The sequence below is a fragment of the Passer domesticus genome, chromosome 2, assembly GCF_036417665.1.
Source record: "Passer domesticus isolate bPasDom1 chromosome 2, bPasDom1.hap1, whole genome shotgun sequence".
NCBI lineage: Eukaryota > Metazoa > Chordata > Aves > Passeriformes > Passeridae > Passer > Passer domesticus.
The window spans coordinates 120,569,939-120,592,474 of record NC_087475.1 but is presented as its reverse complement, the minus strand read 5'-3'; the positions used below and the strand labels follow the sequence as shown (position 1 = coordinate 120,592,474).

The 22,536-nt window shown below is 36.1% G+C and overlaps 1 long non-coding RNA gene across 6 annotated transcripts; it reads left to right on the top strand.

The window, feature by feature from the left end:
- Positions 1–4,454: 4,454 nt before the first annotated feature.
- Positions 4,455–17,245, top strand: LOC135295640 (uncharacterized). 6 transcript variants are annotated; one of them, XR_010357776.1, is made up of 8 exons: positions 4,455–4,593; positions 6,740–6,800; positions 8,294–8,399; positions 9,090–9,130; positions 9,238–9,312; positions 12,167–12,232; positions 14,000–14,126; positions 17,123–17,245. It is a non-coding gene; the product is annotated as an uncharacterized LOC135295640 (long non-coding RNA). The 6 variants fall into 6 exon arrangements; XR_010357775.1 differs by adding an exon at positions 4,700–4,797 and having other exon boundaries at positions 6,743–6,800; positions 9,090–9,312; XR_010357774.1 differs by adding an exon at positions 4,700–4,797 and having other exon boundaries at positions 9,090–9,312.
- The last annotated feature ends 5,291 nt before the right edge of the window (positions 17,246–22,536 follow it).

Genomic DNA, 22,536 nt, shown 5'->3' with positions numbered 1-22,536 from the left:
GGTATTAATTTGTTAAAAGCATGAAAATTCAAGCAAAAGTGAAACATTGCTATTAATGCATTAGACTCCATTTTGAGTACAGAATCTTAAAGAAAACCAAGTTTTGAAGACTCAAGACAAATGCAATGTAGCATTACAGATGTAATGACAAAAAAAAATCTTGTTGTTTCTAAGAGGTTTAAGACTTCAACATATATTGGATTTTGTTGCCACCTTTGGACTTGGTTGCTTTAACTGGTGACTCTTAGTCCACTTCAGTCCATGAAAGAATTGGTGGTTTTAAGTTTTTCTGGAAGGCCTTTTAAGCTATTTTACTGTATCCCCACACCCTGAATGATGAATGTTCTTGTATTCACTCTCTCATTCCTTCTTTCATTCAATTATTTCATTTCAGCCAAAGAGTTGGTACACTGGAGTAGTCAGAGGATAACTTCTTGAGGTGTTTCATGATACTGTAGCAGTCAGTCTGACTGATTTGTTTTGTTTAGAGGAGTAGTAATTGTTTTTGTTTAGTAATTTGTTTTGTTTAGAGGAGCCCATCCAAGGTCTGGCAGGTGAAGGTTCAAGTGTCAATGGTGTCAACAGTGGTGCTCCTTCTTGCCACAGCTATTTGAGGTTGTGGGGTCTGGCAATCTGAAAGGAATTACTCCTGTCTCAAGGAACATTTTTTTCTTTCTCTTCCCACTTGGCTGTGGGTGACTAGCAGAAAGTGTTTTTAATTAGAAACTCTTATTTTATTTAGTATGAAGCTTTTGTTGTGGCAAATCCTTTTGTTTATATGAACTCAGGATTGTGGTTCAGGTTTTCTTTACCACCCTTCCCAAGTGTGCCATACTAATAGTTTTCTCAAGTTTTTCTTGTGCCTAGGAAATTATCTGTGATTCTACTCTGCCTTCCAATACACGGTTTTTGTTCCCTTGCCAGTTCCAGTCAGCCAGGCTGGAGTCAGGCACACACACATCTGTTTTAAACCATGCTCAGGTTGGACTGGCACAGCTCTGTTGACCAGAGCTGTTAAGAGGGGTGACCCAAAATAACCTACAGGGTTGTGGAGGGTTGAGGCTGAGAGCAGCAGTTCAAAATGATGTAAACAAAGTTTATTGAGTGTGGGAACTTCCTCTGTGGGCAGGTATCATCCTCCTCTGTGATACTGATGGAAAGCCAAGGTAAATGCATTTATGCATTTTCCTAGAAAGCAAACAAACAAGAAGGATTTATTTCATTAAGATTAGTAGTAATGTTGACAGACTTGAAAACAAGATTGAGCTGCTAGATTAATTTTTGGCAAGGAAAAAGAAGAAGCCACAAAGACCCCAAAATAATGTATAGTTCATTATTTTGGTTTTACCCTTAATGTATCTACAAAACAGTCATGTGCTTGAGTTGCAGTGATTAATTACCTCTGGTCCATCAAAACCCAAAGAAAGAGCAAATCTTCATTCTTGGTTAGGGTTGATTAGACTCAAGTGACCTTGCATTTAGCTGTGATTTTCTTACTACATGAAAATCAGGATATTGAAGAACTTAGTATTCCTGTGGGAGAATGGAACAAAACAGAAGTAATTTACAATATTTTTTAGCAAAAAATATTGCTCGTGCACAAAACAAGATCTCAGTATCATTTTGACAGTCCCAAAAGATTTTCAGTGAGAAATGAATATGGCTTTAAAGATTCAAGAAGAGTGGTTTTGATGTACACTTGAGTGTCTTCTCTTAATCTTTTGAGATCACTTGTGCAAGATGAGCACTTTTTCACTTATGCACATGGAAGCCACTGTTCCTGCAGATTTGCAGGCTGAGAAATGTGTCTTTGGCTGGCCTGTGCTCATTTTTTTATGTGACTGATCTCAAGGGCTATGCAAATAAACAGACAAGAAGATGGTACCAATGCAATGTTTAAAAGCACATGTATAACATAGAGGTTTAATATAATTTTGAATACTGAATCAATAATTACACTATGAGTGAATTTGAAAAGATCCAAGAACAATGTTTACTTAATTTGGGTGAAGTGAGTTTTGGCAGACTATCAGTTAAATTTCCAGAGGGATTTTGCAACAATATTTTTATTTGTGCATTGCTCAGAAAAGACCTCACATAATAATATGCTAAGAAATAATAGATATTCTCTCCATGGCTGAGTGCAACAAAGTGTAATTACTGAAAAAATTGATCAAAAGTCTAAAACTTGAGGTTGTAGTTCAGAGTAGTTTTCTTTTACTATTCCCTTAAAAATTTTGGGAAACTGGTTTTAAATTAAATTCTCTGTTATTTCTTCTATGAACTTCCAGACCGTTTCCTCCTTCCACTGAATGAGGACAGTTTCAGCAGGAGTGATATCACCCCTCTGGGCCTGATACTGTTCCTCATTTTCTGTGTTTATGTGACTGCCCAATCTATACCAAAGAGACTGATGGACTCCTGCTGGTCATAAGTGCTGCTAGCTAAGGGAGGAATGATATCCAGCTCCTTTCAGCAAAGAGGTGATTAATCCCTCTAAGTGTAGTTCATATTTCTCTCTTGCTAGGGATTTTTTGAGTGGGTCTTGCTGTCCCAAACTGTTTCTTGTTTCACCCTTGCATTCTTTTTATGTCAGGAAAGAATAAGGACCTGCATTTTTTCCCTGCTGGGGATGTAGTAAGTTTTATATTTCCCAAAATGAACGGCTGTGGGTGACCATAAGGTGCATAAAAACGTGTATCTCAGTGTTTATATGTGCTAAAATCAGGCTGAGAGTTGCAGACGAAGGTGGAGTGGTGAAAGTGAGTCTCCCTCTCTACCCATTGGTGGTGGGGGAATCAAACTGTCCCAGGTTTGGTTTTCAGCACTCCCAGCTTGAAAACCAGGTGAGACTGGACTAGAATTTCCCAAGTATAGGATGTATCTTTCCATTAGATGTGTTGCCTTTAGAATGTCTTCTCCAAATTCAGTCAGTGACAGCAGTTTTAATTTTTTTAGAATAGACTGGAGTGAGTGCGTCCTAATGATACTTAGCATGTACAGAGGTGCTCTGTATCCAGGGCAGGAATTGTATTATTTGAAGTTAAGTGATCATATTAATCTGTGAACTCTAAAACTCCAGATTCTTGCATCACAGAACAGGTTAAATCTTGTTGGTCTGAAGTATTTTCTTACTCTATTTTAATATTCAGTTTTAATCTATTACTGCTCCAAATTTATTATAATTAATGCTGTTTTTTCATTAACCAGCCATGATACTATTTTCTGAAGATAACAATCTGTTAGTAATGCATTATTTAAACGTGAATAACAATAAAATAATAGAGTTTTACTGTACCTTTATTATTTATTTGCATATTAATTGTTATTTTTGTTTTCAATAGCTTGTGATTTAAAAAGTACTCTGGGAAGTGAATGTAATTTTAAAATAGTTATCATAATGTACTGAACATTTGCTACTGATTAAATGATTTTGACTATTGAAAAGAAGAAAACACAATTAATTTTTATTATTTAATAACTAGTGAAGAACTATTGTTTAATAAAATATTTACAAACCTAAATGCTTAAATGCCTCCAGTAAAATGTGACAATTTTAAACTTAATATTGTTACAATGTGTCATTCTTCCTATGTCTACAACTATGTTACCATAGCATAAGTTAATCACTGTTTCAGGATCTATCAAAATATTTATATGTAAATTACCTCTTTATTTTTTTTTTAATGAGAAAGGTTAGTAGATGTCTAAAAAAATATAGAAATGCACCTCAGTAAAATATTCCAGTTTTACATCTGTTTTATAGCATTACCTCCTTTCTTATTTCTAAGAATCTGGTAGGCTAAAAAACTGTTTCTTTCTATTATTGCACAGATATTTTTCAAGCGGCTTCTTAGCATGACTGTTTCCACAAATATATATATAATATTTTTTTATATATATATGTGCATATATATATATACATATATAAAGCATACACACACCTTTCATTTCCTGTTTTTTTTTTTTTTAGTGTGTAAACAGCAGATTGCATTGCTGATGCCTCTTTGATGAATAGACAGTGAGCTCCTCAAAAAATGAAGCAGGTTCTCAAGTGAGGCTTTTCTATTTGTTCTTTCTCGTCCTTTTTTTTTCCCCACTCAAGGGATGATTGTTATCAGCGTAAGTTATGGACTGGCTCTGACCCTCTCTGGTGTCTTCCATTTTCTGTAGCACAAGCAGACTGAACAGGGTAACAAACAGCTCGACTCTTCAGCATGCATTTTGGGTAACAGGTTTTTGAGAACAACAGAAAGCAGTAAATCTAAACTCAAAAAACATTAGACACATAGTTAAAAGCTGTGGAAAAATGCTTTCCCTTCACTGTCAGATTGCCCTCCTGTCCTCATGGTGTCTGTGAATTACCTCTCTGCCCAGTCCCTCACCTCATAAGGTTTTTCACTGGTGTCATGCCTGCCACATAATGGACTCAGGTGAAGTGTTGGTGCCTCTGTGAGGATCAGTGTGAAATTCAACTGGGAATCTAAAATATTGTGCCTCTCTTCTCCCAGTATATTAAGAAAATGGTGGTATGGAGATAACACCTACAAAGTCACTTCACACACATAAATGCATATTTTTCCATATTTCAAGGTGAGTAATACCTCATCTGGTACACTGGGAGTCACTGGAGAAGAGGCTGAGCTTTGCAGTATAAATCTACAGCATGTAGCTCATACCCAGCTTGCTTGGACTGCAGCAAAATAAATGCACAACTGTCTGCACCAGTCCATGGAGAGAGAAGTGTAAGATCTTGGAGCTGTACAATGGAACTTGCTTGCCAGATTATTTTTTTTAGTAAGTGCCTGCACCTTGCAAACTTCATCTTACTGAATATAAATTTTAGATTGATTCATATGTTTCTTTGGATGTTGTACAGATATTCCTCTTTCTGGACACAAAGAATGGAAGTTTAAGGTTTGAGATGCTATGCCTTCATCAGAAATCAATATAAATATGAAGTTCAAATGTTTATTTTAATACACCTTACATCCATATTTAAAACTAAAAGTAGATGGAGCTATTTCTTGCCTACCTTGCTGTTTGTAAACTAGACAGGACTGTATTAGACTGATAAAGGTTTGCAGAGCGTATTATAATAGTGATATTTATATTTTCCTTGCATCCATATCTAAAAAGGAAATAAATCAGTGAGTTATTTTAAGCACTTTTTCATGTTTTCTCTAGTGTATAAGCTCTGTGATGAAAATTATTTTCTCAATCACTGCTACTGCAGCTTCATGTATTTTAGTAGGACTTGCTCTTCACCTTTGATAAAACTGCAGAATATATCTCAAGTACAAAATAATTTCTCCCAGTATAAGGTAGAACATTTTTAAACTATAAATTCAGTAGTAATTTCACGGTAGATGTGAAATTTTTCTTGTCACCCCCTCCACTCAATATCTTCAGTTTTTAACTCTTTAAAGGTCAGATTTTCTGTTTTCTCATGATTTTAAAAATGGATTTTAAAATTTTAATTAATGAGCTATTAAAACTATGATTGTTAATAGTAGTAAGAATTTTAAGGTGCATTCATAGCAACCAGAGTTGGAAGACAAATTTATAAATGCCTTCTAAAGTTAGGAAATATGAGAGAAATAATTCCCTGGTGGACACATGTAATATATTTGAAATTTAATCACTTTAAATCAAACATATACATAGTAAAGAATATGGCGTGTTTTTGCATAAATATGTACTGGCATCAGAATTTCATAGTGAATACATTGTCCATAATAATGTAGGGACATAATAATGTCCATAATAATGTATTAATCTCTCTTATGAGAGTCATTACAACTTGTAAAGCTGAATATGACCTAACAGTCCCTAGATTCTATTATGGTAGGGTTACCAGGCAACTGCTGGGGAATCTGCTACTTTATAAGTATTAAAATAACAATTTTTGAAGGTTCTGATTAATTTTAGATATTGCCAGATTGGTTTTAGATTTGCAGATTTATTTTACTCATAAAATAGTATTGCATATATATGTGCATTTGTTGGGTCTAGTTTTGAAAAGTCTGTGAGTTTCCACCCATGAGTTAGACCATTCACTTCAAGAACCTGTTGGATGAATAATGGAAAGATATTGGTAAACTTGATCCATGTCTTTTTATATATCCTCCGGTACCTCCTCTGCAAATCACCTTAGTCATGTGATTTCCCTTGGTTTCTTAGAATTTTGATTTAGTTCCTAAATCTTACACAGTGAGAGTCTTCATATCACTTCTGGATGATAACATTGTTTCTTTCTTGAAGGCCTTTTTCCACTTTTTCTCTTGAATCACTCTAAAGTACTTAATACCTTGTTTTATGAAAAAAAAAAAAAATCCTCTCCTGAGCCTCAAATGAGTAAAGAATCAGTTACCTGTAGTTGCCCAATTGTAACTTGCACTAGTTGAAAATGTTGACCATGTTATATTCAGAAAAAATTATTTAAAGTATGTATCCATGTCTATCATTGTCAAGCTGAGATCAAGTTTTGTGCTCAAGTTTTGTATATGAGCACTGAAAATCTGTAACATTCAAAGGTAAATATTATCGGAGTTGGAATTCTGGCCTCTCATTCCAACATTGCAGTCTGCATCTATCTCATCCCAGTCAAAGCTGCTGGGTGTTGGTAGACAAATCTCTGTTCCAGATACCTTCTTTTTGCCCAGTAGACTCTGACATGCATGTTCTGCTCTGGAGAGAGGCAAGAAAGGAGGGCTGACAGAGCCATTCTGTTTTCCAGCAGACAGCAGAAACAGGCAAATAAGGCCAAGATTAAAATTTTAACAGCTCTTCATCCTCAGGTATGTATGTTTCTCCTTTAACTGCTTAAACCTTGCTGCCACAGTCAGCTAGGTTCTTGCTCTTAATTCTCTGATAACTGAAGAATGAGAAGAGCTGGAGAGATAGATGGGCTTAACAGTAAGCCAAGGAAAAGAAATGGTGAGAAACTTGTTCTGTTTTTCAGAAAATAAAGACTGTTCAGGCTTCAAAATACGTGAAATTTATTTTAACATTACTGATTGATATTAAATAAAAAGATATCATGAGGCACACCCCGTTAATTCCTCTGATTTCCTGAAAGAGGGGATGCAATAAATTTTGTACAATCTGGTTCAGCAGATTGGCTTATATCAGTGCAAAAGCTGTGTTCAGCTCTGCAATTGTTCATGACCAATGTACTCAGATGACAGCAAAGATTAGAGTTTGGTGAGTTTATTGGCTAGGAAATATGTTACCTGAGTATCAGAAAGGCATGTGAGTGTACTGGCTTAGTATTTTTTTCTCACAGGAAGCAGAGTCCAGCTTTCTCTGAAGTGACTACATGGATTATTTTATTGTCTTGCTATAGGACCAATGATGAGTATCCTGAAAGGTCATTAGTAGTGAAATCTGTTTTCACAGTATTATAGGAAGTTATAGAGATTTCAGATGATTGGTTCAGTGCCAAGACATGCCTCTCAGTTTTGTTGTTGACATTGGGACTTAGTAGAGGAGCAAATATTTGTTCTTTCAAGAATTCGTTCCATCTCTTGCATTCAAATATAACTATGAGTAGCCAGACAAATACAAAACTGTCATTTACCCTAGCTGACTGGAAGTTTGTTTTCCCTCTCCTGTTCTTCCCCCATGACATTTCTTCCCCTCATAAGCTTAATTCAGCTAAAAAAACAAACAAACAAACAAACAAAAAAACAACAACAAAAAAAAAAAAAAAAAACCCCACCAACCACCCACAAAAAACTAAAAACAAACACCTTTCTGAAAATGAAGAGATATAACCCAAAGATAGCAGAGCTGTTCTACAAAGTCTTACCTGCCCCTCAGCTCCCACTGGCATAATTTCTGCACACTCTGTATGTATCTTCTCTGTAAATATCTCTGCTCAGAGAGGAAACCAAAGAAATTCTTAACTATCTTTTAACCTCTCTGTTGAGTCCTGTTGGTACGAACCGAGGTGTTCAGTGGGTTCCAGTATCCAGTATCAGGTAAAGCTCACACTAATAGGGAAAAGATGTAGGTAACCAGGCAAATTCAAAGACTCAGAACTCTGTGAAATTCTCCAGGACTGGTTATAGGGTAAACAAAAGCAGAACTCAGGTAAACATGGGGAAGCAGAACTGTTCTCAAGCATTATCCCACCTTTACACCTGCAGAAAATTTTTGGTGTGGTTTCAGTTCTGAAATTGAAGTTTTCCTTTCTGTTGTATCATTGCTTTTATAATTGTTTTAAACACACATGACACAATTCAATTATAATTATAATATTTTTTGTTTCTCTTTCACTGATGTAAAGAGAATAACAGCATTGTCTGAGCTGGAAGGGACCCAGAAGGACCATCAAGTCCAACTCTTAAATGAAAGATCCATACAAGAATCAAACCCACAACCCTGGCATTATTGTAAGTATCATGCTCCAACCAACTGAACTCATCTCAGGGTCGTGCTATAAAAATACATAGAGAGAATAGATTATTAGAAATACCTGCTGCTTCTATGTGAAAATAGTTTTTCCCTTTATGGGAGCTCTCTAGTTAATGCCTTCCATTTCAAGGGATGTCAAAATTTTCTTGATAGGCCTGTTTCTTCATAAAATAACAACAACAACAACAATAATAATGATAATAATGGCAGAATCTCAAAGGCAAAATCTCTTCTTCATGTGAAATGGCACTCAGAGGCAGAGGGCTGAAGTCCCTCAGCATGGTGGTCTGGCAGAGCTCCTTAGCAGAGTTTCGTGCAGCTGGGAGCTTGTTTCCTCAGCTGTCAGTCACAGGCTGAGCTGCAGTGTGTTATTACTTGATCACTGGGGTAACAAGTTGGAAAATGCTGCCTTTGCTGCTTCACAGGCCTGGCTCGTGTATTTGCACTGTCAGACTGCCACGGCCACTGCCTCTGCTTGTTTTACCTCTCTGTTTACCTTCTTCCCTGCAGGACCTGTAAATTTGATATGAAACTAGGAAGAAACAGAGCCCAAACTCTGCTGGAGAGAAATCCTGTCGAGTTGCTTTATTTTAGCTTAAATCCTTGTGGGGGTGGGAGAAGAAGGAGGAAGTTGCTGAAACAGTTCATGCTGTTCCATTTTCACACAGATTCCTGGCAGTCTGTTCTCCAGGCCTGGAGGTTCAAAAGGGTAACAGAAAAATCTGGAGAAATGCCAACAAGAGAGAACAAGGGAAATCCTCACTACAGTGTACCAATGAAAAGAAAAAATGTTTCTATAATTTCCTTATAATACAGTTTCTATACAGTACTGAGAGGCTACTTACGTGATCAGAACAGAGAAAGACCCTTTCCATCCATGCAACAGTATAGGTAAGCTATATTCTTTATTTCATTTAAATAAAATATATTTGGAAGTAAAATAGTCATTGAGTAACAACAGATATTCAGATATCTATTCAGAATAGATAATTCAATATTAATTATTATATCTCTCGAGGTCTCCTGGGACTAAGAGAGTAAAAGATGCAAATTTCAGGTTAATGAGAATCCAAGGGCTCACCAAAACAATTTTATTTATTTCCCATGAACTGAAATTTGTTTTTAGAGAAAGATAATCCCTTTCACACAACTCTGTCCATTCTCAAACTTGAGCAAAATTAATTTACAACATGCACTGTTTTTGTCATAGGACCACCACAGTATGGAAGTCCAGACATCACAAAAGGAGGACTTAGTATTACAACTAAATTTTATTTTTTAATATCTAAGAGTTAGGTTCAGACTGATTCCCTATATGATTTTCCATCTCTCTGTTGTGCCATAAGGCCATTATGTTCCTGCAAATGTGGCTACATGGGCAGCTAAAAGAAAGATGTTTAAAAATCCTCATCCCCTACATCAGGAATATTGAGCTCTGAGATGTTTTACTGCATATTAATGTTATTTCCAATAAACAGGAACAAAAGTCCCAATTTTAATAGTGTTTGCATATTCAGTGAGAATCTCTACATAATGAAGCCAAAGCATAGATCTCCATGGATTTGGTGTGCTTTAATTAGGCATTTCCTGAGCATCTCATAATGCCTCGGTACTGTAAACCCAAGGAGGTTAGAGTGTGAAAAGAGGCAACAAACTTAACAATGATTTTACTGGGGGGAAATACCCTTGTAGAAGTTAGACCAGCTCAGTAATCTGAAGGAACTTGAAAATTAAACCCGTGCTTTAAAAGGATCATTGTTTTGCACACATGCATGATACTGTGCTGCATGAGAAATAGGTGTTCCTTTTCATACTTTTTATGCACTTTGACCTGTTACTTTCAGGGGTTTTTTTCCTTTGTTTTAAATTTGAAATTTGTTGGTTTTGGGTGTAATTTTTTTTTGTTTTGTTTTGTTTTAGGGGTTTTTTTGAGTATTTTTTGCTTTGTTCTTATTTTTTTTTATTTTTATTTATTCAATCTCTTTAATTACAACAAATCTTGATGCACAGGCAGTAGCCAGGAGATTACTGCATCCTGTATAGTACCACTTGAAATGAATTAGACCTCAACTCTCAATTAACTCTGCTTAAATTGACCAATTCATGTTCTCTGTAAAGGAACCAAAATGTTTTGTGTATGTTTCGTGTAGGTCATTGTTTTCTTCTGCCTTGGCTGCAGAATCAGCTAATGCAGACTCTCTCTGATCTCAAACTTCATTCAGTCTTAGCATAATTTAGCAATTTGTTGTCTAAGAGACTGTAACTAGAATACTCCTCTTCCTACAAAGAGTTTTAAAGTACTTCACTGATCATTTTCTGCTCCTCATGCTAATCTCTGAGTTCCACTGAATTACTGCTGTTTGTACAGGAGAAAAAACGAAAAGGAAAATTATGTTCCCACTGCACTATATACAAACAGAAATTGAAAAAGGGAACAATGGGTAGAAAAACTAGCATTAACACAAGTAAAGGCTGTCTAGTAGAGGGTGTAGTGAAAAAAAGAAATTAAAAAAGAAAACATACATAGTCTCATTCCTTCAGAACCCTTTATTTTCAATCAACTTCTTGTATCAAGCTCCCTTTGCTTCTGAAGCACAAACTGATATCATGACATGTACTACATTTCAGGATAAAGAAAAAGCAGAGGGAGAGCTATGAAATGCAAGATTAAATTGTAGCTGTTAACTGCATAAATTAACATGAATCATAATATGTAATTAATATGTATCCCCAAAGCAGAGAATGTTTGCAGCAACCAGCAGTGGTCTGGTCTGTAATTGCTATTCCAAGAAACAGGTGAGATTGTATTAAGGCTCTGGTGGGTGATTAATGGAAATTTCTCACATACTCAGTTATCACCTGGCTACCAAGAAAGAGAGAAACATCTTTCTATCACTCCATGTTTAAAAATAGAAATTTGTCCCAATTCTGTTTCAATACACCTTTTCTCCATTATGAAATCAGAATATAGTGTCTTGAAAGACTTTTGTCGTTTGATCAACTGTAATCTAAACAGTCAGAATATGTAACAAGCATTTTTTTGGTGTTGCAGTTGTCAGCCTCTCCCTTCACATTTTTACCCATGCTATTTTCTGGAAATAACACAGAAGCTACTAGTGAACTTTGAAATTATCCAGTTTTTTAATACACATCTCATGTGGTGTTATAATTTAAAAAAATTGCCTGATTTTCTTTCATGAAGACCTTTTTTATACATATTTTCTAGGCCTTTAACACATTCTTTATTGTTTTTCCCAAAGAAAGAACTTATTTTCTCCAACTTCTGTAGGGAGGAACTTTGAGTCAGTCTATTTTACTTAAAACCTATTTTTAATTTCAATCCTGAAGCAACATAAATTATACTTTAGTTTTCTTCATCTTCTGCCCACAAATTTTTTAGGTCTTTCTCCATGTATTTAATTTCAGTAATACAAGAATTCCTTACAAGCTGCTGGGGAGGGTTGTTTCATTATTCTAGCTGCTTCTTTGTAAAGTAGAACCTTTTCATTTGATGAAGCAAAATAATTGTCCATCTGACTTAAAGAAAATTCCCTGCCTGTGAACAGGTCAGTGATTCATATTCCACAGGAGCCAAGATGGAACCTATTAATGAACACGATGTCTCACTTCTGAGCCTGCTTGATGATGCTCTTCAGAAAGAGATGCCTCATGAAAAGAGAGATACTGTTCTTAAAAGGATCTGGGAAGCTCACTGTGACATTATTAAAATACTCTATTTTTACAGGAGGGTCAAGTTGGAACAGCTCCAGTGGTAAGGCTGTGGCAGTCATCCTGCAATGAGCACAGTTGGGTAGGAAATGTCTCCTGGACTTCAATCCCATTAATAACCTCCCACATGAGGGAGGCTTGCCAAAGGGTCTGTAATAGATTCCTTTTAGTTTTATTTTCTGTTGCTCCTGTCATTAACTTGTGAAACTTCAGATCACAAGGTCTTTTGAACACATCTCAGGTGACTGGCTCACAATTCCTTTTTGCTTTGGATCTTGTTTGCTCTACTAATAGCAGTGTCTTTAAAAACAAAGTCATTTCTTCCTGCTCAAAAGAAATATTAGCCTGCTTGAAGTACTTGGTTCAAGAGTTGTCATCTCTTGCAGATTCATGGGTTTTTGGCATCAAATGCTAAAGCTTTAAAACCCTCAATTATCACTGTTAAATGTTCATAACATTTAGCTTGGTAGTTCAGCAAAAGTGCAAATATGGATGTCACAGAAGTTGTTAATAATTAATGCCTCTTAATACAAAAATGTTAGAAATTGGCTTGAATTTATTAAAATCTGCCCCAACTTTAAAACTCCTTTTATGTAGCAATCTGATCCAATATGACCAAGAACACTCAGAATTTTAACAGACCTAATTTCATGATAAAAAGCCCTGGTTAATAATAGTGTTCACCCTTTAAATTGCCAAATAAGAAATACTGCTAGGATATTAATTTTTTTTTAACACTGACTGATGTCACATGCTTTTAGGACTTCAGTTATTGCAACTCATTCTTATTTAACTTCCTCAGTTAGATTCTGCTGTCTCAGGAGATGGCAAAATGCTGGTATTAAGTTATCACTCCATGGATTATCTCTGTCCATCGCTCTTCCCTTGTATTTAATTCTCTTCAATTAATCATTGTACCTATTATCAAGTGCTTATAGGCATTTGTATGTACCCTTTTATATCAAGACTGACTACATTATCTCTATTCCTGGAATAATTTTGTTTATGTTTCTGTGTTCCTTCAATCACATCATTTTAAAGCGCCCAGCTTTGAATCACTTTACATCTTCTTCATAACACCCAAGGCTCTTCTGCTTCCTTGAACCTCTCCTATAGTCTCTGCTCTCTCACCTTTTAGGTTGTCTTCTCCTTCTCCCTAGAAGTGACCACGTCCTCCTTTTGTGCCGCTTTCCAGTCTGTTCTGATCCCTCCCATCCACTCCACTGTTCATATCATCGCATCAAATCAAATATTCTTCCTCTACAGTCCCACCTCCTTCCATTTGCCATCCTTCTTCCAGTCTGATCACCTTGCACAACTTGGATTGAAACCAAAGCTTCTTGGTCTGTGTAATTCCTAGGCTCTTTCTCCTGTTTGTTGCTGATTTCTCCCTCCTTTTTTAAGTTCTCACCGATGCTGCTGTCACCCTTACTCCAGTACTGATGTCTTGCTTCCTTTGCTGGCCACATCTGCTTTCACACCACAAGGCTTCTGCTCTAAAACAGGCTTCAAAATAAAAAGTCTCAGTCTCCTGACCAAATCCTCCCAGAGGACTAGGACACGTTTCCTAAATGGATTATAGATTACCATCTCTATTTTTGACTCTGCAAAGAAAGGAGAGATTCCCTGTCATAAAATGACTGTTTAAATGACTTCTGCAGTTCTTGAAAAGAATAATTCACATGGAAACCAAACAAGAGCTTTGCCTCACATACACTCCATTATTTAGAATTGTAAGTCTGATAAGAATACCTAATAGCCAGTCGGAGTTCCTGGTGTAAATACCATTCTAAGAATACAGAAAGAAGTATTGTAACAATATGAGAATGACAACTATTTGTGGCCACAGGGGAAACCTGCTGCCTGTACCTTCAACCACATTTCCTCACCATCTCCTTGCTGATCTCCGCTCATTTCTGGAGTGCAGGCAGACTTTTCCCCACTAGAGGTACCAGCAGAGCATGCTGATAATTGTTGTAAGTATTGTAGGACGTTTTAGTGGCTGCCAATCATTCATACCCTTTCCCATTATATGTAAGATAGGTAAGAAGGAATATCAGTGTGTCTTGATTTAAATACTTACTACCAAATATCCCAGAAGACACAATGACAATTATATAAATATTTGTATTTTGGCATTTCTTTAGGGAGTTATTTAATATATGTGTCTTAACTTGTTTGCCCAAGTCATATCAGAGTAAAATAAGAGGTAATATGGTTTCTTGACTCGGTTTTGATGATTATCTTTGGTGTGGTCTCACTTGCTTTTCAAATAAAGGTGACTCTTTTCTAAATTATAGATGTTTGTGATTTGAGTGACCAGAGCCTTAAACAATAAAATCCTTCTGGATTCATCATAACAGCTTTTTAGCAGGAATATTTCTCATAAATCCATTTGTTGTAAAGATGTAGAGAAGTTCTTTCTTCCTATTCTCTGTATCCTCAATTGTGTTACTTTTGCTTCAGAGTAGATAATTACTTCCACAGATAGATAGCAAGCATGGAAGTAAGAGGGTTTTATGGCCTTGAAATCTGATTCAAAACTATGATTATAGGAGTGTTAAAATCAATTATCATTTATATTTGCAGGATAACATTACTAGGTAAAAGCTGTTAGATTTTAGTCAGTAATCAGCATCACCATAATATTTTCCTTTATTTCTTGTAAATACCAGTTGTATCAGCAAGCTACTGGCTTAGACACTACTTTTACCATCCTGCAACCTTTGTAGGGGCTCATCAGTGGTGGGATTTGACCTTTTTGTATCCAATGATAGATAGAGATAGTGCAGGAACAGGCTATAAGGCACTTCAGAAATGAAGACTAGGGCTTATGTTTGTAATGTAAAAAGAATGGAAACCAGTCAGTACATGGCAAAGACAAAGCAAAGGGCTTACAGAAACGATCTCTTGAGCAATTTTTTCTGGAGAAGTATTGATTATGTGAGATTGCCTTTGTGAAGACCAAAGGCAAAGGATTGCAGGTATTGATATATGGTGAAACTTTAGACAAGAACTCTGTCTGTGAAGGCAAGATAGGAAAACAGGTTCTAAAATGTCCAACAGAGCATGAGAATTCAGGGCAGTCAGAAGTCACACATGGCTGAGTGACAGACAGGGTGTTGTCCACAGAAAGAAGACAGTGGAAAGTCTGGTAGAGTTTTGAGTTACTGTGGGATTGTGGTCTGACACTTAGAAGACCTGAGATATATAACAGAATATTATTATTATTATTATTATTATTATTATTATTATTATTATTATTATTATTATTATTAATAATAATAATAATAATAATAATAATAATAATAATATGCAGCACCAAATGTTGGTGTATCTGGGTTCCAATTGTTTGGTTTGCAGCTCTGCAACAGGTCCCCTCTGGGCTCTTTGATAAGGCGTTGAACCTTTCTGTGTCTTTGTTTCCCTATCTGCCAATGAGTGATAAAAATCTACTTCACAGGTGTATTGTGTGGCTTGGTTAATGAATATTTTGAAGGATTTTTTGTAGTCATCAGATGGCACAACTAAAGGAATGCTAAAGCTATTAGTTAGCAATCACCACTGAAACCACAAAATCAGAAAAGGCTCCAGTTTCTGAAGCTCAGTGTACTTCATATAAATTACTTTGTGATATATATAAAAACTGTTTGGTAACATAATAACCTGGGACCAGAATTTTAAAAAAAGATTGAACTAAAAAAAAACTTCAAAAAAGATAAAGTGCAACTGATTTTTAGTTCGTTCTTCACACTGTGATGACAACAAATCTAGAGTAAGGAGAATGCTTACCTAGAAGAATTAGGACATGCAAAATTTGTGTCATTTATTAACAGAAAAAGAGCCTGACAGAACTCTGAAATCCACGTAGATAGAATCTAAGGTCATGTTTCAGCTGAAGGAGAATGCTGACTGTAGCAGGAATTAGGCACAAGTAATAATAAAATGAATATTCGTAGTATGCAAAAATACATAAATAGACTATTTTTCTAAAAAAATGAATGAGAATGGGGGGAAAACCACCAGCAGTGCCGGTGTCACATGAGTGCTTCGCACATTCTGTATTGACTGAACTATTATGAATTTTAAGTATTTTAGGTGTTGATAGAATGTCCATCCTCATCAATCATTTTAAAGTGTTTATTGCAAAGTGCAGATACAGAGAAATGTATTCTAACCCTGAGTTGCTAAGTCTTTTTTTCATGATTTTCTTTCTTATCATCCTTGATCTATTTCCTCTAGCATCTTTTCTCCCGATTCGAAATCCTTATTTCCAGTAATTTATAGTGCAATATAATTATGAAAAGAATTTTTAAGATTGATGTTATATATTATTTGTTGTGGCTGTTTAACAAATCACCCAGTTCTATTTGGATTTATTGTTGGGTACACAGTTTTGTGAGGAGTAAATTTTCTCCTTCATGTTAGCTGCTCATAACCTGTATTTCATGTATGCTCCCATATGACTTACTCCAGACTTTAAAAAATACAAAGCAAGTTTTTGTTACCTCATTACAGAGATAAATCATGTTCCACTCCTTTGACAACAAAATATTTGGAGGAGGCAGAACTGGAATAGGGTGAAACTAAAGGCTGTGGTACCAGAGCAAGAGCAGAAGGTGGCAGAACCAGGGTTTCTTAAGAAGCATGACCAGGAACATCTCCAACAGCAGCCTAAGGAATTATTCACTTCCAGAGAGTGGGTTACAAGGAGAGGCCTGTAATTTGACAGATTGATTTGACACCCACTTTCTTTAAATGGAAAGCAGATTCCTTTCTTTCCATGCACTTTAATCCTTCCTTAAATTCAAGTAAAGTTGTTGCAAGTAGCTCTTTTTCCCCTCTGTTGTTGAATCAGACATTTAATGTTTTCACTAACCTTTCTTTATAGGCCCTGCCAGTGTCCACAAAACTAAAAACATGGTTCCTGAAAATAAATGTAAAAATTTAAAATAATTTTTTTGTTTAACAGATTTCCTGTATTTGCCAGAAAATCAAGCCTAACTTTGTGTTGTGGGAGACACACTGGAATGAATCTCTGTGTATCATTTGCCAGCCCTCAGATGAGCAACTGGAAATAAAAGCATGGCTGTACATTAGCATGCTGGCATCTTGTTTTAGCTAATGAAACAACAGTAAAACTCAAGGTAAACTATGTCTGCCAAAGCTACCTGAAGTTCATAAGAGTAATTAAGTTATAAACCCAGAAGAGTAATTAAAATATGCAAAACATCTATTGATCTTGAGCATCTGGTGACTCGTCAGTAACCACAGACACTAAACCAGCCTGTTTTAACATGCTGTTAATTTGCAGTCTTTGATTAGATAGATTTTTTTTGGTATGTATCCATGAAACTACAAGGATCTTCCCTGCCATTCATTATATTCCTTTTAATAAATGACCTCGGTTTTGTATGCCAGCAGGGAGGTTTGCAACACTGAATGTTCCTGTCAATTGAAAATTGATCTTTTCCAGAGGATGTTCCAAAAGATTAAGCAGGTATCTTTAGGCATGAGACCCAGGTCACCTCCATCCTGTAAGTAGCATGTGTAGCTTTATTTTTGGGTTGGTATTTTTTTTTTAGGTCTGCAACTTCAGCCAAGAACAGTGTCTTTGAGATGACAGGATTTCACCTCTTCTACTCAGAGAGGTTTTAAAACAAAAATGTAATTCATCAAGTAGATAGATACTTGAAAAAATAAATAGCCTCAGTAGAATATGACTCAGTGGAATAGTCTCAGATGGATAATGACTACACTTGCATCAAGTGGAAGAGAGAAATACCTTTCTCTATAGAGATGTTTCATAGTATATTGATCTTTCTGAGATTATTTTTTTCTCTGCCTCAAAACCTACTGCCAAACAACCGACCTTTTTGTTTCAAATAACATATATAGTTTGTGTTCTGATGGACTAGAACCACAGGGCTAGGTCATGCTCAGTTAAATGCCTTCAATGGCAGCAGAGTAGAACTTGAAATAATGTCAGCTGAAATATCTTGCTGTCAAATTACCATTTCCAAGTATGAATAAACTCTGCAGTAAAAACTCCACCAAATCCTACAAGGCATCCTGGGGAAAAAAAAATCAACAAGAACAACAAAAACAACCCAAAAACCAAACAAGGCCCCCTGCCCAAGGAAAAAAAAAAAACCAAAACCAAAAAGCTCCCAAATAAACAAACAAACAAACAAAAAAAACCCAACAACCAACCAAACAACAAACAAACAAAAAGTCATAGAAAATCTTATATGCAGTGTGGTTATCTGGAAATTGCTGTAGTTGCAGACTGCATTACAATTTGCATGTGGATACAGATTCACAGAAAGGTATCTAAGCTCAGGAGACCTGAACAATTTTAGGCCATTTTAAGATATTTTGCTCATGAAACACCACAATACTTCTAAATGTCTGTCTTTAGTGAGAAATCCAGAGATCTCTCTTTTCAGCCAAGGTGCTTTGCAAGCAGAGCACATTCACTTGGTGCTGTCTGAAATTCTGGATCCTGGGAATGGTTGCACTTAGCCCTGGAGAGCAAAACCACTGGGCTTTGCAAATTCCAAAGTCAGCACTGTGTCAGGAGAGTCTGAAGGGCAGCACCTGCCCAGGCACAGGCAGGAGGCACCATCAGTCACATCCACAATCCTCTTTGCAAATGTCCATGCAAACCTGACTGCTCTGTGTGTGTAATGTGTGTGTAATCTATCATTTAACACTCTAAACCCTGGCAACGACTGTGCCTATTATATTGGATTCTTTTTGAGAGGTGTAGTTTGAAATGCAGGATCTAGTCCTGGAACTGCCGTGGGGTAGAAAGTAAAGAAGTGATGGAAGCCACTGCTTCAATCTTCTCTGGACTCATTCCATTTTACTAGTTTAATATTGTTATATATCAGATGAGTATCATTACATGACGTGAAATGCTGCAGTTTGTTTCCTCTTATGGAGGCACTCATTTTCTTAAACCTTTGCATTTCCACATGGTGTACTCCTTGACCATTTTTAATTCAAAGCAGCTGTATTAATTCTTTCCACAGCAGTTCTCAGCTCTGCAATTACAGCATTAACATTGAGCTTTTCAGACTTGATAACAGATTCTAATTTTATCCCATCTGGTTTATTGTGAGGATTTTTTTTGTGCCTGGAGGTGACTTTTCCTTAATCATTTCTTCTGTACAAAATTGCTAGTAGGAGCTTAAAAGGCTTTCTTTGTTGCGAAGACCAACTGCTGGTTTCTTCTCCACCAGGACAATGTACCAGCAGTTCTCTGGATAAATTGTCTAGAAGGCAATCATTTGGAAGCTCTTGCCAAGCTAGAGAGGTTATTAGCTTTTGATCTCTTTTCTTAAATAATATCACTGTAAAGTTGCCCAAGTGTACTGACATTAGATCTCTACTGGGTTTTCTTCCTGAGAGGAAATACAACAGAAAGCTCCTAGTTTCATTTACCAAACTAAAAAATCTTCAAAACTAAGGCCTCAGATATTCACATGAACCTCCCACTGCAGGTACTGGGGTTGGGGGTGTACATGTGAAGGAACAAATGGGTCCAGCTGCCAAGTGGGAGCGAACAGGAAATTAAGGAATACTGAGGGAAAAAAACACAAAAAATAACAAAAAAGCAAACAGAAAACCCACAAAAAGCTAACATAACTTTCCTTCATCAGTAATTTTTAAAAATTCTTCTGAGACTGCATTTTATCTTTGCACTTGTGTTGGCAATGGTATTTCTAACAGTGCCATAATGAGATGCTCAAAAAAAGATGAAGTGGTTTAGCTCAGGTTTAGGCTTCTGATGTACCTAGGCAGCCACCTAAACAATGATAAAAAGATGCGAATTTTATGATTTTTTTTTTAAATATAAGATTTTCTCACGGTTTTTATGTCTCACATGTGCTTACTCTGAAAGTAGAGTTTCTGTGGGCTACCACACAGTCTTCAGCTATCTTTGTGAACTTGTAGGATCAATGAACTTTGTAGGATGTTACCCATCCATTACACTAGATGATACCTTAGGGATACTATGCCTAGGGAATGAGGCCTGGCCTGTATCTGCATATATATTCTTTATATTATATATAATCGCAGATAGATTTCCAGCCATTTTATTGTCAATATTAATGAACTGGCAAATAACTTTATGGCTGTATAATCAAGGAATATGCATATTATTTAGTTATGTTGAATTGTAGGCATACTAATAAACATACCGGGTAAAAGAAGCCATAAGTCCTTGTGAATTTATTGAAAACAGGTTCAGTATTTCTACCTTAGCCTTGCAACAGAATATATTACAGTATGTGTGACATATGTAAGCTGGTATTTTATCAGTTTGGACATCACTAGAGTTGGTGATTGCTAGATCTTTAACTAAGTATAGCTAAGGTCATGACTGTATTTTTTATGTATATTTCAAGTTTGTCTCATTGAAAGACAGTCAAATTGACACCATATCTAGAACCTGTCTTCAAAATATGGGGACATAGATCACTGTTTGGTTCAGACTTTATCACTGAGTCAAAGCAAATTTCTTTTTCATCTAAGAAAGTCTTTGATATTTTGGATGAGACTTCTTCATTTCAGTTAGCTGGCATTGTAAAAGTACTTTGGATTGTTATTCAGCGTTATGCACTCTTTGGGAGTTTGAAATAAACTACAGAAGTTATTGCAGTTTGTTCTTTATATTTCCTGTGGATTCTTAAATGCTCTGAGTTTCTTCCTGGTTCTCCCTAGTTGAACTGTAGCTACCAATATTGCAATATTCCTTACCTGTTGGAGTGAGTCCCAGCATAACTACAATAACTCCACTGGCTTTTGTGCTTTCTCTGTACAAATCTGTTCAGAGGAGGAATTTCTTAGAGAAAAGCTTTTAATGCCTTTTTTGGTTTTTTGACAAGGGACTATGTCTCATTGCAAATGATGTAATTTGTGCTTTTCATTATATATCTTTCTGACTATAATTTTTTAATAGTTTTATCTAGTTCAAATAATTCTTTTCAATGAGCTCTATAATGTCTAAAGTCCCTCAAATGGATACTCAGTCCTCATTCTCCCCCTCCTCTCTCCCTATTGGGCTTTGGTAACCTATACTTTCTTCAGAAATTAAAGAATATTTTTTTCCCATATCTAACTGCCAGTATTCCAATTCTATACCATACCTAGTCTCCTAGCTCTAGTTTAGGTGAAATTGTTCTATCCATGCTATCACCTAAAAAACTGCATTTGACGTTATCATTCATATAACCATCTCATGCATGTTTTTGAAAAGAATTTTTAGCTTTCTTTTGACTATATGTTTAGAGTCATCCTCTTGTCATACTTCCCAACAATATTGCTGTTGCAATGCAATACCTTTCATAACTGAAGACTAAATTGTTTACTTTTTCTTATATCTGTCAATGTATGAAAGCAAACGTCAAAGCCTGTAGTACCCCCAGATATCTCTGTCCTCCACTTCAATCCTCAAGTGGTTCTCATTTATCATCTTAGAACTATTTAGACAGATTTTCATTAATGTGACAATGTTTTTTTTCTGAGTGAATATTAAATTAATTTCTTGCAAATAAATTTTTGCGAAGCACCATATCAAATGTTTAGCAAAATCCAGAAACATTAAACTTACTGCCTTCACTTTACCACTAAATATTTTACTGTCTCTCTTCACATTATCTTCCTCTTCCAAGTTTACCTCTAATATGGCCTGTCTTCTGCATGGTAGATAATGAGCCTATTTAATTAGTGGGACACATCAGTTTTGAGAACAGGTGGTCAAGCATCTATTCCACTGACACAAGGAAAAAGCTGTCCTGACTAGAAAATAAGTCTGTGGTGTAAAATACAGTACCTGCCACCTCAAATTGAATGGAAAATGTTCTGTGTCACTTCAGCTGTGGCTCTAAACCCAAATTGTATGAGCATAGCTGTTTTGTTTAGACTTTTCCCTTTATATTGGCAGCTGCTAAAGAAAGGTTGTTTCAATTTCCTTTTTCTGCTGATTGAGTGGCTAGCTCTAAGTCCAGTTTCTGAGCAGCATCTGGCACTTTTTATGCAGCCATAAAATATTTAAAAATAAGGTGAACCACTTTTGGCAAGCCTGTTACTTGAAACCCGAAGGGAATTCCAGAATCTATAGCAAGCTTTATTATCTCTCTGCCAATGCAGCACATCTAGTAATGTGATACTGTCTATTGTGCTAATACCAAGCAGGAAGAGAGAAACAGATGACCCTTGTCACAGCATCCTGCCCTGACTCTGGCCTGACAGGTACTGAGGATCTCCCGATTAAGCAAAATTCTGAGCAATTACAGCTGAGATGCAGAGGGACACCTCGTTGTACTGTCATATTTTTTGTGATGGATCAAAGTATGACAGATTGTATATGAGCTG